A 15,173-nucleotide genomic window follows, 5' to 3' on the forward strand; every position below is an offset into this window, starting at 1 on the left:
ATCTTCAAGTGAAGTTCAGCTAAAGTAAAACAGATATGTTTGAAGTTCTGTGATATAAACATTCAACACAATCATTCTCCAACTTTGGTAACTTCAGGGGAAGACAACATTTCTTTTGCTTTGAAAATCATCAGTTATCATTAGGAGGATCTTTGAATAGGTAGCCCCCATTATTAGCTACTGTTGGATAATGGTCCACAACTAGGCAATACTTTTGGTTCTTTAAGTTTGGCAGCCATCGGTGGTCAGTAGGCAGGGGTTGGTGTGACGGTAGTTACCATCAAGTGGATTCTAAACATGACAAATCCCACCTAGGAGGCTGAGATTGGCCACTACAACATTCCTCCTGATCCCCATTTCCCCCCCTCGAGGACACTTTCCCATCAGAGTCCCCTAGAGTAGCCCTCCAGTAGACTTCTACTCTCGATAAGGTGGCAGAGGTTTTTGCCTCATTGCCTTTATTCACAATAACTTCTTTTTTCCTGCATCTTCACAAGAGACCTAATCTGGGGTCAGCACTGAATTCTTGTAAAACCCCCTTTAATGTACAGTTGAGTCAGAAATGTATCAGAGGCAGACTTAACCCACAATATTTAGTGACTGTCCATTCTCCATCCTATTTCCTGATTTAGCAGAGACCTGTACCATTCTCCATGTTAAGTCTAAGCTGGGCACAAGAAACATTTTGTGACCAAAGCAGCTGGACATGCGGGTTCTTAAACATGTCAAACAGTTTACAAAACTCACAATGGCCATCCTATTTTGATCTTGAAGAAGCAACACTGAAACATGCCTTCTAGTTCCGAAAAGGGACAATGAGTTTGTTGTACATGCTCCCAAGGATACTTATCCTGAAAGACCACTGGGAGTTTGGTGCTTTAGCACTGGTACAATGTATGATTTCCTGAATACACAAATCAGTGCTGGCAGTCTTTGATTTTGTTAAGGTTTTAAAAGTATGTAATTCATAAATTATGTCATCTTGTTAAGTAGAAGATCAGATATAAAGAAAATGTCAAAAACCTTAAACTATGTCGGTACCTGTCAAGTAGATTGCATAACATAGAAATAGAGAAAACTTCAAACTTCAAAAACCTTTACCTTGTGTGACGAATTGACTTCGCTCAGTGTTAACTAACACAACTAATTACATGCAAATCATGGAGAAAAGAAAGTATGTTTTCGCATTTCATTCCAAATTACTTCAACAAAACTAGCCCTTGGTTTCCCGAAAGCTTTCCCACAACATTTGAAGATATATCCCTTCTCATTTATGTTAGTAAAGAGGTATTGGTACCTTTTACATTGTGGCACTATGGCATCCTTAGAGATAGCACACTTTGACAGAGAAATACATACCCTTAGGGTGGTTACTGATGTGGGGTTGCACAAGACTTTCCTTAATTAATTGGGGCAAAGCTTGGTTTGCCTTCCTATGTTTGCACAGTTGCAGTTGTATTTCTCTGATTCATACTTGTATTTTTTGTTTATAAATGCAGTAGTTAACGCTGAGTGAAATACGTGTGTCTCACAGAAGGGGGATTTTTATAGTGGCTTACCAAAATTGGGCAATTGGTAGCAGTGTTTTACTATTTGTGTAAAGAATCTTAATAGTAGGCTGGGAGGAAAGAGAGGTCTCTACCGTGATGTAAGCTGTGACAGTTCTCACAGTGCCTAATTAGAACACCCTACTAAAGCAAGCCAGCCTTTTGCCCCACTAAGAAATTTTTTAGGTTTCACCTATAGAATGTCAGTTTTTAACGACCTGTTGTCTACAATACAGTATATAGAGTAGGCTTTTTGTCAGCTCATTGTAATTATTTGATGGCTTTCTTGTCTCTCTCAATTGCCATGCTCTTTATTCAATGGCATTTCTCCCTTTTCTTCTGGCAGTCCAGCCCATGAATCGTTCATTCTTTACATTGCTTCGAGTTAGATGAGTTGGTTCTTTTCACTGCTGACTTGATGGAACAGTTTTTTTTTTCATTCAGTGCTCCATGGGAGTGCATGTCTTCTTTCCTTACTCTCTCCCCCATCTGCTTCTTCCACCTACTGTCCTGGCTCCCACTCTCTTTTTCTGCCTTGATCCTCCATTGGTCTCCTGTCCCCTACCCCATTTTAAGACGTGTTTGAAAATGGTTTGTTTCCCCCCAGGAACCTCCACCCCACGCTCTATCTGCTCCCCACAACTCCAGCTCATACATTTTTTAGTTTTATCTTTTGAATTTTGTATAGCCCAGCAGATGCTAAAGACTACCTGACCTCTTGCATCTCTTTTTAGTGGTCCTGAACACTTTGGGGCCGATGCGGCTTAGAAGGTTCCGACCGACGATCGAAGCCTTCTGAACAGTATCGTAATGGACCGGTCGTATTCCTTTCCAACCGCCTCATTTTGATGGAGGCAATCGGAAAGGAATCCATCTGGTCATTCCGGCTGGCTTCCGATGGGCTCTGAGACCCTGTGCACCAGTCGGAATGTGGCAAGTAATCTCAAGAGCGGGCCTTTCCGCCCTTAAGATTATTATGACGGTTTCCGACATGGTTTCCATGCCCGTCCGTCCGACATGGAAACCATGTCAGAAAGCCTCCTTGGGGGGGCCACAGCAGGGCCCCTTTGGGTGCAGGGCCACTGGTTGGAGGCTGAGGGGGCACCTGTGGTGCCCCTACTGCGATCCCTGCACCTTGTGGCAGGTACCTGTGCCTGACACTGGGTGCAGGGATAAACAACACCTCTCATTTTACTATGGGAGCCTGCATTACGGCCAGTTTATGGCTGGAATGCATGCTCCCATAGTGAAATACAGGAATGCGACGGAACAGTGGTTGGTTGCATCCTAATAAGGTGGTCCGGACTGCCGACCGGGTGTCGGTCGGTTCCATGACCGATGCGCTGTCGGGCGGAAGTGATTCTACCTGACATCGTAATGAGATCCCTTATTTTCACCTTACTATTTTGAAGTGGCCACCATGTATGTGCATTGGTTGTGACTTACTGGCATCCATTTTGGCTTTTTATTTTGCCGTTTTAATGTAATAGCCACTTCAGAACAGATTTTTGTTGTGTTTTTTTGTGAGTGTGAGCCCCAGGGGAAAACAGCATCAGTAAAACTAACAGGTGGGCACTTCCTTTTTAAAGGCAAAACTGGATTTGCTAGTGCTTGTTTACTAGATGTCTGGTGTTCAGAGTTGGCTACTATACAGCATATCTAAAGTCTGGAGGCTCAGCTTCCAGTTTGCTTCAACTCCAAGCATTTCTGCTAAAAAAACAATTCTAATTGCTAACATAAAATAATTGGAGATCATTTAGAGCTGGGGATTAAAGGGCAGCCACCGACAACTGTCAGATGCCACATCCATCCTGCTGTTAGTTCTCCTGCATATATTTGTTTTCCTGGTCAGGACCACCATATATAGTGGTTTGTGTCAGCAAACAATCAATGTCAACCATGCCCTATGATAAATCTTCTAGCTTGTTAGGGACATTGATTTTTAATGTTCAAAAAACAAATCCAGAGAGTGTGGGGGGGGGGGGGGGGGTTACTTTGAATGCAACAAAATGCAGACAGTTCCTCCATGACATTGCAATCTGGCAGGCATTGTTTCACCAATATTGTTCCTTGCACGTGGTGTGACCCAATCTGATGTAAAGAAGAAAATCATACTGCATCTATGGCAAGCTTTAGACAGGACTCATTGGGAAGAAACTCCTGCACCAGCCAGATCATGTGCCTTTGATGGGAACCCTTCTTCGATAACAAGGGACCGCTATAAACACACTGATTTAGAGGAGGCTAGAAATATAGGATTTCCATTGAAACTAGTTACTTTACCAGGCCTGGGATAGATTTTCCGCCACATTTAGAGAAAGGAGAATGGCAGATATGCTGGTGATGGAAATTCCCAGCTCTATCATCTGCCCTGCCAATGTCTGAGGTATTTCTTCCGGAAATGGAGACTGATACCCCACCATTTCTGGCAGAGTTCTCACTGTGAGAGACTACCTCTGTAAAGGCTGAAGTGTTTCACAGCAAGGTAAGTATGGCAAGTCACATATGATGTGGCAATACCCAATTTTCCCAATGTTTCAGTTTCACTTCTAAAGTTGTAACGCTGCCCATAAGTTTCTTTGTCTCTATCTTATTGAAGACCCCATATAAATCAGTTTTGGATTGAAATGTTGATATGATAGTCTCTTTTAACTGTTATTTTGTCTCCATCCGGGGACATTTCTAGACATTGAACAATGAACAAACTCCTGGGACTCTTACTATTGAAAATTATTACAGCCATTGATGTTTCTCTCTATTTGTGCTTCAGCTTTGTCACACTGTTTGCAAGCTTGCACTTCAGAGCACTGCACCGTACCGCCATTTTTTGATTATTTGAGCTCTTTATAAAAATAGATGTTTCACCTCATAGAAACATTTGTGTTTCAGTTTTTGTAGTAAGTCCTACCATATGCCATCTTCATATTAATTGTACGGTTTGTCAGAAATTGGGCTACTCAACAAGTTCAGCTCTGGCTTAATTGATTCATTACCTCCTGAATTTTTTTTCTGAGTTTCTGTTTAAACAGATCCTAAGGAACTACTGTTTTTGTTTACTTGAAAATATCACTCAAGAAGTAAGGATAGCTACGTATGTGGGAGGAGAACATACCCTCACGATGGGGATACATTTCCTGTTCCCACATTTGCTGGCAATAATTCTAGACATAATTCTCGACACATTTATTTGGCTTTGGTGATTTCCTGCTGATGTCTTCTTCCCAAACGTCAGATTCAGCAACTTTTGGCAGAAAAAAAGTAAATATGGTGGATTTTCCTCCATCGTCATAGTGTGGTCCTGATTTATATCTACTTGTCATTTGATGTCCTTGCTTTTTGTTTGGGCCAGGCCAAGGCAAACATATTGCTGATTTCAAGGTAGCTCCATAATATGAAACCTTGATGTGCTAAATCTCTTCAGGCAAAACTTATCTGTTGCATTCCTTTTTGCTTTATTCCCAACTTTCTTTTAATCTGATGCTAATCCAGTAATAGGGAGATTTGTGTTCGACAAATTTGGAAATTTTAGGTTAGACAAAAGAGATCCATAGTTTGTTAGAGGTTAAAGGTTGTTTTCCCTACTTTACATTCTTCATCTTTGTTCTTCCTTGATATGTTTCATTCTGTGCAAAAGTGTGTCTCTCAACATCTTTAGGCTTGGCAGAATTACAACTCTTGCGTACCTAAATTAGCTAGATTACCACATCCCTCCATCCTTTTTAGATCCTCTTTATTGTCTTTTTGCTGATCCTGACCGTTATCCTTTCATAATTGTTTTTGTCCCCCCCATTCAATTATTTGAAGTCCCCATGCCCTCTCAGCAGGTTCATATATCTCTACACAAAGACATTCTCCAGTATTGTATCTTTTATAGATTCACATGCTTGCGGTATAAAACTTTAACATTCAAATGCCCATAAGAATTCACTAGCTTTTAGCAACCTAATACCATTGTTATAAAACATCCAAACTCTAGCCAATCAGAGCACAGACCATAAAGTCTCCTTCCTCTGCAGGACCGTCATGCCTCAGATTTCTTACCGCACATCGTGTGTTAGGGAGTCTCCCTGAGCTCTGCTCAGTCACAGTGTTTCTACTGTTGCCCTTTTGAACTCCAGCTAGCTGTTCATCTCTACACTTCATATTTCCTCTGAGGTACTGGTCAGGAGTGTGAGTGCCTATTTTTCTTTATCGTGTCAGAGTCTACAAAAGGGTTGTTTAGGCCCTGTAAGACTTCTGGAAAGGCCCTGTAAGACTTGTGGAAAGTTCAGACTTTATTCTGAGGTCCCACATAAGGAGTGTTTTTACTGTCTATATCCAGAACTTAAGCCCAGAGTATACAAGTACTGTTGTACTTTCTCTTCAAAAACTCTCAAGGACCATGAGGGTAGTCTGCTTCACTGGCTCCAAAGGAAAAAAGCAGCAAAGGACTCTGACTCTGAGGAGAAGCCCCATACCTCCTCTAGGAAGAGAAAGGAAGAAGGGTCTGCCTCATTGCTTAAGCAACCTAAAAAAGTCCAAAATCACAGAGCAAGGAGAGGATTGAGTAGAAAAGAGAGAAGAAAGACCAGCCCGGTTCCTCTTCTTCTTCTCACCAGAGGTCGGGTTTTGCTCCTCCGTCGACGCATCTTACTCCTTCCAGATATTCTTCAGCTGACCAAAAACGCTCGTCGACGGGCCCGAGGATGAAGAAATCGCCTTCTACGATTTCCGGCTCCACTTCAGTGGGCGCTTCATCAACGGTTTCGTCAGCGATGCCTACTACCTCGACGGTCAAGATGGCGACCGCGTCGACGACTGCAGTGATGGTGCCACCGTCGTCAGCTGCAGTTAGGACATCTCCGTTGGCGAGGGTTTCACTGTTGACGGTTCAGCAAGTTTATTCACTGTCGATGACTGTTCAAGCTCTGCAGTCTGCTGTACCGTCGACAACCACGTCCGCGATTCTGTTGACGACCCCCTCGACGACCCCATCGACGAGGGAAAAAGTCAGTCTGCATTTGAAACGGACGCCTTCTCTTCTGCGAGACTTTTCAAAAGTTTCTCCTTTACCTCCTGCTCGTCTTCTGGATTTTCAGGAGCCTGAAGATGACAGGCCTTTTGGTCCTTCTTACAGTCCTTCGCAAAGCAGAGTTAAATGCCAGGACTCGGAGGAAGAGGAAATAATGGATGATCCATCTACATATTTAATTTAGGAGGGGACTATTCTTTTTCGGTTAGGGGGCATCCCAGTTCTCAACGCCTGGATGCCTTTCAGGAGCACTATCCTTATGAGGAGCAGGAAGATCAAGCTCAAGAACCCCCCATAAATATCCCTGTCTCATTGGTAACTGATCTTCGGTTAATGCTGAATGACTATTATAAGAGATTTCCTGCAGCAAATTCTGCTCCACAGCCACTTCCCGTTCATGAGGCCCCCACTCCTCTATCGTTGACTGTACCCCCGTTGCAGAAGAGCAAGACCATTCTGCCTCCTGTGGAAGTTCCTGTGCAAGGTCAGGATGACTACGACCAGCAGCTAGAGGAGGAGGAGCTGGAGTTGGACCAGGATGTCCATGATGAGTGGGGCGACTATGTTGCTCCTACTCCACCTTCCCCTACTCCACCTTCCCCTACTCCACCTCCAACCGACTCCCCGCCTGCAGATATCGGCGGCTTCCACGATCTCCTAGAACGCGCTTCAAGGCGTTTTGACCTTCCTATGCCTGTCAAGCAGATGGAGTGCTTTTTGTACGATTTTAAACTTGCTATGCAGCGCTCCTCTCAATCCATTACCATTGTAGACTTCTTATGGCAAGAAGGCCTGAAACTGATGAAGACGCCAGCTTCTATTTCTGCAGTAGTGCCGAAGTTGGACACAAAGTACAAGGTGCCCGAGGACTCTCCCCCTTGCCTGATTGGACACCCCAGGCCTGATTCAGTCATTATGCAGGCGTCTCAAAGAAGGTCGAAGAATCCTTCCTCACCGCGTACGGCTCTGCCTGACAAGGAAGGGCTCCGATTGGACAACATCGGCAAAAGGTTCTCCGCTTTGGCGTCCACTGCCATCAGAACCTCCAATGCCATGGCTATCCTCAGAAGGTACGACTGCCAGATGGGGTCCGACAACTCTGCCTTGCTGGAGTTCCTTCCTGAGGATAAAAAGAAGGAGGCAAAGGAGATACTGTTAGAAGGAGAGAGAGCCTCTTCCAAGATGATTGTTGTGGCTCTGGACATTTCTTCAACGACCTTCAGACAGATGGCGGGGGCAGCGGTATTGAGACGACAAGGATGGCTGAAAGCTACGACGTTTCATCCTGAGGTTCAAGTCAAAGTTTTAGATATGCCGTTCGACAGCGAGGGAAACATGTGGATGAAGCGCTGCAGTCAATCAAATCAGATACGAACACGGCTAAATCTTTGGTTAATCTGCAGCAGAAAAAGTTTACTCCCCTTCGAGATAGAGGCAGAGGTCACTATCTCTCTTGTCTTCAGCTTCAGCAGCATTTCCAGCCTTGTTATCAACAGTGCTTTCTTGGCCAATACTCTTCACAGCTCTTTCGGCAAACCTCAACACCTGCCTACTCTAGAGGAGGAACACATCAACGCTGACCATCAGGAGGAAGGGCTCATGACTCTAGCAAGAGACAATGAGGATCCACAGGCCCCTGCTACCGTAGTCCCACTTCAATTCGGCCTGCTTGCTCCAAATTCTTCAGTCAATGGAAGCATATATCTTCCAACCAACAGCCCCCGAATTTGCCTCCGCGAAGAACCTCCCATCATCATCAATAAATTCTCAAGAAGGAAATCCGATTGCGCCTCGCCAAACAGGCAATCGAAGAGCTGCCACCCGGTCTGCGAAATCTGGGAGATTCTATTCTCACTTCTTCTTGATAAAGAAGTAGACGGGAAAATGGAGGCAGATAGTGGATCTGAGGTCATTGAACAAGTTCATCAAACCTTAACCCTTCAGAATGTTGTCGCTCCAGGAAATCCAACTTTTAATGGATGCTGGGGACTATGTGTCCTTTCTCGATCTTCTGGGCGCGTACTTTCGTGTTCCCATTCATCCAAAACATTGCTGTTTTCTCAGGTTCGTGGTGGCAGGGTGCCATTATCAATTCAGAGTACTGCCCTTCGGGTTGAAGTCAGCTCCAAGAGTCTTCCCCAAGTGTTTGGCTCCAGTGGCGGCTTCCCTACGGCGAGACGATCACCAAGTATTACTTTATCTGGATGACTGGTTAGTCAAGGCCCCATCGCTACAGGCTGCCAGAAGGTCGACAGATGCCTGTGTTTGGCTATTTCACTCCCTGGGGCTCAGAATCAATTGGGAAAAATCCTCTCTGGCTCCCTCCAAGTCGATAGTATTTCTAGGAGCAACTCTGGACACTATGCTCTTGAAGGCATTTCTCACAAAAGAAAGCAAATTACGACTGCAGAAGACAGTGCAAGGTCTATCCACGAAAAAATTGTTTCAGTAAGGACATACAAGTCAATGTTAGGGATGATGTCATCTTGTATCCCACTGATTCCACACTGTTGTCTAAGGATGAGACCCCTCCAAGAGGAGCTCGACGCTCAATGGACTCAATCTTGAGGATCATTCGAGGACATCATTTCAATCACTCCGGTGATGGTTTCAGCAATGTCTTGGTGGACAGTCAGAGACAATCTCTCATAAGGTTTCTCTTTCCTCGCGAAAAAGCCAAAGTTGGTTATGACGTGGGAAAAAGCATAAGTTGGTTATGATGTGGGATACTTCCATGGACAGGTGGATTTTGTGGATCTGCAAGAGTTGCAGATCCACAAAAGGTAGTCAGCTCAGAAATCACAGTGTCACATAAACCTCTTGGAACTGAAAGCGTTTTTCTGGGCCCCTCCAAGAGGAGCTCGACGCTCAATGGACTCAATCTTGAGGATCATTCGAGGACATCATTTCAATCACTCCGGTGATGGTTTCAGCAATGTCTTGGTGGACAGTCAGAGACAATCTCTCATAAGGTTTCTCTTTCCTCGCGAAAAAGCCAAAGTTGGTTATGACGTGGGAAAAAGCATAAGTTGGTTATGATGTGGGATACTTCCATGGACAGGTGGATTTTGTGGATCTGCAAGAGTTGCAGATCCACAAAAGGTAGTCAGCTCAGAAATCACAGTGTCACATAAACCTCTTGGAACTGAAAGCGTTTTTCTGGGCCTCGAAGCATTCCTGCAAAGAATCAGGAAGTCATCCATCCTTATTCGCACAGACAACACCACCACCATGTTCTATCTGCTGAAGCAAGGCGGGACAAGAGCCCAGAACCTCTCAACCCTGGCTCGGCAGATCTGGGAATGGCTTATAGTGCACGGAATATCGATTCAGGTTCAACATGTGCCAGGGGTCCAGAACGATTGGGCCGATCCCCTCAGCAGAGACACGAAACAGTGTCACAAGTGGGAGTTAAACGGCGAACAGCTGCAAAGGGTTTTTCGCTGTTGGGGGTTTCCAACCCTAGATCTGTTTGCTACATCTCTCAACAAACAATGCACATTCTGCGCCGGCAGATTTCCTCAGCCATGCTCTTTAGGGAATGCCTTCAACTTCTCTTGGGAAGGAATGTTTGCCTACACATTTCCTCTCATTCCAAAGGTTCTGCAAAAGATCAAACGGGAGCCTTGCCGTGTCATTCTAATCTCCCAGACGTGGGTGCGACAGTACTGGTTCACAAAGCTGTATCGCCTATCAAGGTTTTCTTCAATTCTGTTCCAGCCAAAAGAACATCTTCTGTCCATGAACCAGGGTCAGGTGCTTCATCCTCAAATCTGTTCGCTACACTTGTCGGCTTGGCTCCTCATCACACAGAATTCGGACAGCTAACGATTTCTGAGGAATGTCAAGCAATACAACAGAAAGCCCTAGCTCCTTCTACAGTCAAAAGCTACTCGGCCAAGTGGAAAAGATTCTGCATTTGGTGTGCCACACATTCTTGTGATCCTCTCTCATCGCCGCCTGAGGACGTTTTACCCTATCCCTTATCTCTCGCCAAGGCTGGTCTGGCACATGCATCCATAAAAGTGCATTTAGCTGCAATCTCCAGATACAGACGTTGTTCTGCTTGTTTGTCTTTGTGGTCTAGCAGGCTAATAAAAGAGTTCATGAAAGGGCTTTTCCGGGTCTACCATCCAGTAAGACCTCCTCCAGTGCTATGACAATTAAATACTGTCCTGTCGCAGCTTATGAAATCACTGTTTGAGCCAATTCACAAGTGTGAATTGAAGTACCACTCCTGGAAATCTGCCTTTTTGTTGCCCATAACTTCTGCTTGGCGTCTTAGTGAAATTCAGGCCTTCACTACAACAGAACCTTACCTGCAGTTCTTTCCAGATAAAGCGATCCTTCACACCATCCATCTTTTATTCCGAAGTTACCTTCTGCATTTCATCTAAATGAACCATTGGTTTTGCCCTCCTTCTTTTCAGCTCCAACTTCGCCAGCTGAGAGGGCACTCCATTCTCTGGATATTAAACAATGTTTAATGTTCTATTCGCAAAGGACTAAGCCTTTCCGAAAATCTACTCAGTTACTCATCACCTTCTCTGCCCCTAGGAAGGGTCACGCTTTGATGCGGGTGTCTATCGGTAGGTCTCATCGATTATTCCCTTTTGTTATGAAAAGGCTGGCCCCCCTCTGGTTTCCAAGATTGCAGCGTACTTAACACACAAGATGGCAGCTTCCTCAGCCCTATTCGCAGGAGTGTCCTTGTTTGATATCTGCAGGGCGGCGACATGAGCGAACGTCCATGCCTTCACAAAGCATTACTGCCTGGATACCTGCCAGAAGGCGGATGTAGCAGTTGGTCTAGCTGCTCTGCGACGTCTGTTCACACAAAATATGATCTCTTGAGAATGTTTCTCCTAAGTAAGTGTGCTATATTTGTGATAGGCTTTAAATATGTTTTTTTGAATATTGTTCTATATAAGTTTTAATATATGTGTACATTGTTGTGAGCTAATATTATATGCACCTTATGATTATAATTCGTATTTTAGTTTCTGAGTCACATGGTGGGATGGTTTACCTTACCTGCCACCTCTAACCCTTTGATATTGCTCGCTATTCTGATTCAAGCATGTGAATCGATAGAAGATGCAATACTGGAGAAAAAAAAATTACTCACCTGTGCACTGTGGTTCTCCAGTATTGATATATTTTAAAGATTCACATGCGAGCCTCCCTCCTCCCCTTTTCAGGTTCACCTTCCATACCTCTCTTATTGCCTCAAGGTACTTGTGCTCGAAATCTGAGATATGATGGTCCTGTAAGAGAAGGAGGCTCTAAGGTCTGATTGGCTAGAGTTTGGATGTTTGATAAAAATGGTAATAGGTTGCTAAAAGCTTGTGAATTCTTATTGGCATTTGAGTGTTTTATACTACTATTTTACTTTTGCCGTGGGACTCCCACCACGACGACTGGGAAGATTCAAGCATGTGAATCTATAAAAAATATCAGTACTGGAGAACCACAGTGTACAGGTAAGTAACTTGTTTTTAGGTCTCGCTGAGACAGCGAAAGTTGTCTCTTTGAGACATTTTGTAAGTGGGCTTTCAAAAGTGCTACCCACATGGTTTTGCTGGCCTAGGGCTTGAGTGCACGATGGCGTGCACGTGCACAGCTGCTCCTCTGCTCCTTGCATTCCCCCCTCCCTTCTCACCCAGCCCTTTGATGCTCTGCTCGATTACTTTCACTTTAGCCGCTTTGACCCTTGCATTCCCCCCTCCCTTCTCACCCAGCCCTTTGATGCTCTGCTCGATTACTTTCACTTTCGCCGCTTTGATGTTTGATCGCAAACGCGATCACTTCCGCTTGGCATAGCCTGTACTTGTTCTCTTTGTCCTCACATATGCTCTTCCCTCTATGTTTTTCTCTCTGGTCTCACATGTGCTATTCCCTCTGTATTTTCACTCTGCCCTCACATGTGCTTTTCCCTCTCCATTTTTCTCTCTTTCCTCACACATGCTATTCCCTCTGTATTTGTCTCTCTTCCCTCACATGTACTCTTCCCTCTGCATTTTTTCTCTATGCTCTCACATGTGCTCTTCGCTCTGTATTTTTTTCGCTGCCCTCGCATGTGTTCTTCTCTCTATATTTTTCTCTCTGCTCTCACATGCTCTCTTCCCTCTATGTTTTTATCTCCGGTCTAACATGCGCCCTACCCTCTGTATTTTTCGCTTTGCTCTCACATGAGCTCTTCCCTCTCTATTTTTCTCTCCTCCCTCACATGGACTCTTCCCTCTGTTTTTTTCTCTCTGCCCTCACGTGCTTTTCCCTCTGTATTTTTCTCTCTGCCCTCACATACTCTTCCCTGTACGTTTTCCTCTTTGCCCTCAAGTGCACTCTTCCCTCTGATGACATGCATACACAACTATGCACACATACAAACACACACATGCATTTACACACACATATGAACATATACAAACACACACAGACATGCATAAACATATGCATATACATGCACACCAACACACCAACCCCACATACACATACAAACAAGCACGCACACCAACATACTCAAACACATATACATACACACAAACATGCATACACAGACATAGGTATACACACAAACATATGTGTACACATCCATGAAGACAAATGAACACAATGACACACCCATACTTGCACTCCAACACACACATGCATACACAAACATATACACACAAACACACACACATGCATACACACACAGATATATACATATAGACACACACACTATGCACACACACGCATCTCCCGTACTGTCTCAGGGGAAGAGTCGGTGTCAGCTGTCTCCTAGAGGGAGATCTCGCATGAGACAGTAAGACTCAGAGACATGTGGCGGTGGGTAGAGACAGATATGCCTCCCTTTAATTGTGTTGTTGCAAGATGGTGACTATCTTCTGCCACTGGTGCATTCAGATAAACAGCAGGAAGTTCGTCGGACACATGCACTGGTTTCAATTTCGAGAAAGTGGGGTGAACGTTTCACAGATCGGGAGTGTGTGCCAACACGTGTTTCTCCTTCACGGCAAGGCCAATCAGTACGTTTTGTTTAACCGTGTGGTCATGAATCCTTTAATTGCATAAGTGAGCGGGTATGGATGTAAACAAAAATGTAACACTAATACCACATTTTCTGTCACTCTTGTGAACAGGTTTGCTGTGAATGTATGAATGAGAATGGCGTTTTAGAATACGTTGCATGGAAAAGGGTCAACATGGTGTATACGTGTTTTTGGGTGTTTTTTAAATTTTTTTAAAAATTTTTTTTATTGCATGGTTAACGTCATGATATACCGGATTCGGATGCTTCATTGCAGATCAGTTGTTTGGCCCGTGGTTATTTACGAGTTTGGAAAAACTTTTGTATTGTTTCGATTCTTTTTGTCTCTGCCCTATCTCTTGGCTGCGTCCTTACTCTCTCCCATCTTCTCTCTCCACCTCTTTGCTACATGTTCTCTCGTAATGTTTTCATTTTCCCCAACTCTCCTCTTTACTCTCTCTAATTATTTTTTTGCTCCTTTTCTGTCTCTGTCCCTTCTCTCCTCTTTCTCTCCCCACCTGTCCCTTCTCTAACCCCACTCATCTTCCTGTGCCCGCCCCCCCATCCCTCTCTCTCGCAGTACTGCAGCATAGGCAGCACCAGGTCTCTGATGCCTTCTCAGTGTTGGCCCTGGGGGTGGAGGAGGTAAGTCAGCCCCCCAAGTGAATCCCATTATCAACAGATAGTGAACCTCTATTTACCAACAAGTACGGAGCGGTCTCGGGTGACGGCTGATGCGAACAGTGATCTGCTCTCGGCCCCGGCAGGGCCTGTGGGGTGGGGGCGTTACCTTACACTAGGAGAGGAAGTAAAAGTGATATCCTCCCCTCCCCCCACTCCACCACTGTCTCTCCTCACCCTCCACCTCTCTCTCTCTCCTCCACTTCTGATTCCCTTCCAACTCGGTCTCTCCTTACCCTCCACCTCGGTCTCTCCTTACCCTCCACCTCGGTCTCTCCTTACCCTCCACCTCGGTCTCTCCTCACCCTCTGTCTCTCCTCACTCTCCACCTGGGTCTCTCCTCACCCTCCACCTCCATCTCTCCTCACCCTTCACCTCCGTCTCTCCTCCCCCTCCACCTCCGTCTCTCCTCACCCTCCACCTCGATCTCTCCTCACCCTCCACCTCCGTCTCTCCTCACCCTCCACCTCCGTCTCTCCTCACCCTCCAACTCTGTTTCTCCTCACCCTCAACCTCACCCTCCACGTGTCTCTCCTCACCCTCCACCTCACCCTCCTCACCCTCCACGTGTCTCTCCTCACCCTCCACGTCTCTCCTCACCCTCCATGTGTCTCTCCTCACCCTCCGCACGTGTCTCTCCTCACCCTCCACGTGTCTCTCCTCACCCTCCACGTGTCTCTCCTCACCCTCCACACGTCTCTCCTCACCCTCCACACGTGTCTCTCCTCACCCTCCACACGTGTCTCTCCTCACCCTCCACACGTGTCTCTCCTCACCCTCCATGTGTCTCTCCTCACCCTCCACACGTCTCTCCTCACCCTCCACACGTGTCTCTCCTCACCCTCCACACGTGTCTCTCCTCACCCTCCACACGTGTCTCTCCTCACCCTCCACACGTGTC

The 15,173-nt window shown here is 45.4% G+C and overlaps 1 protein-coding gene across 1 annotated transcript in view; it reads left to right on the plus strand.

Annotated features, from left to right (window-relative positions):
• The window catches only part of LRRIQ1 (leucine rich repeats and IQ motif containing 1), a 1,142,626-nt gene that overhangs the window by 575,431 nt on the left and 552,022 nt on the right, over positions 1 to 15,173 (plus strand). The gene's annotated exons all lie outside the window — the stretch shown is intronic.

The sequence above is a fragment of the Triturus cristatus genome, chromosome 4_1 (assembly GCF_964204655.1).
Source record: "Triturus cristatus chromosome 4_1, aTriCri1.1, whole genome shotgun sequence".
Classification (NCBI taxonomy): Eukaryota; Metazoa; Chordata; class Amphibia; order Caudata; family Salamandridae; genus Triturus; species Triturus cristatus.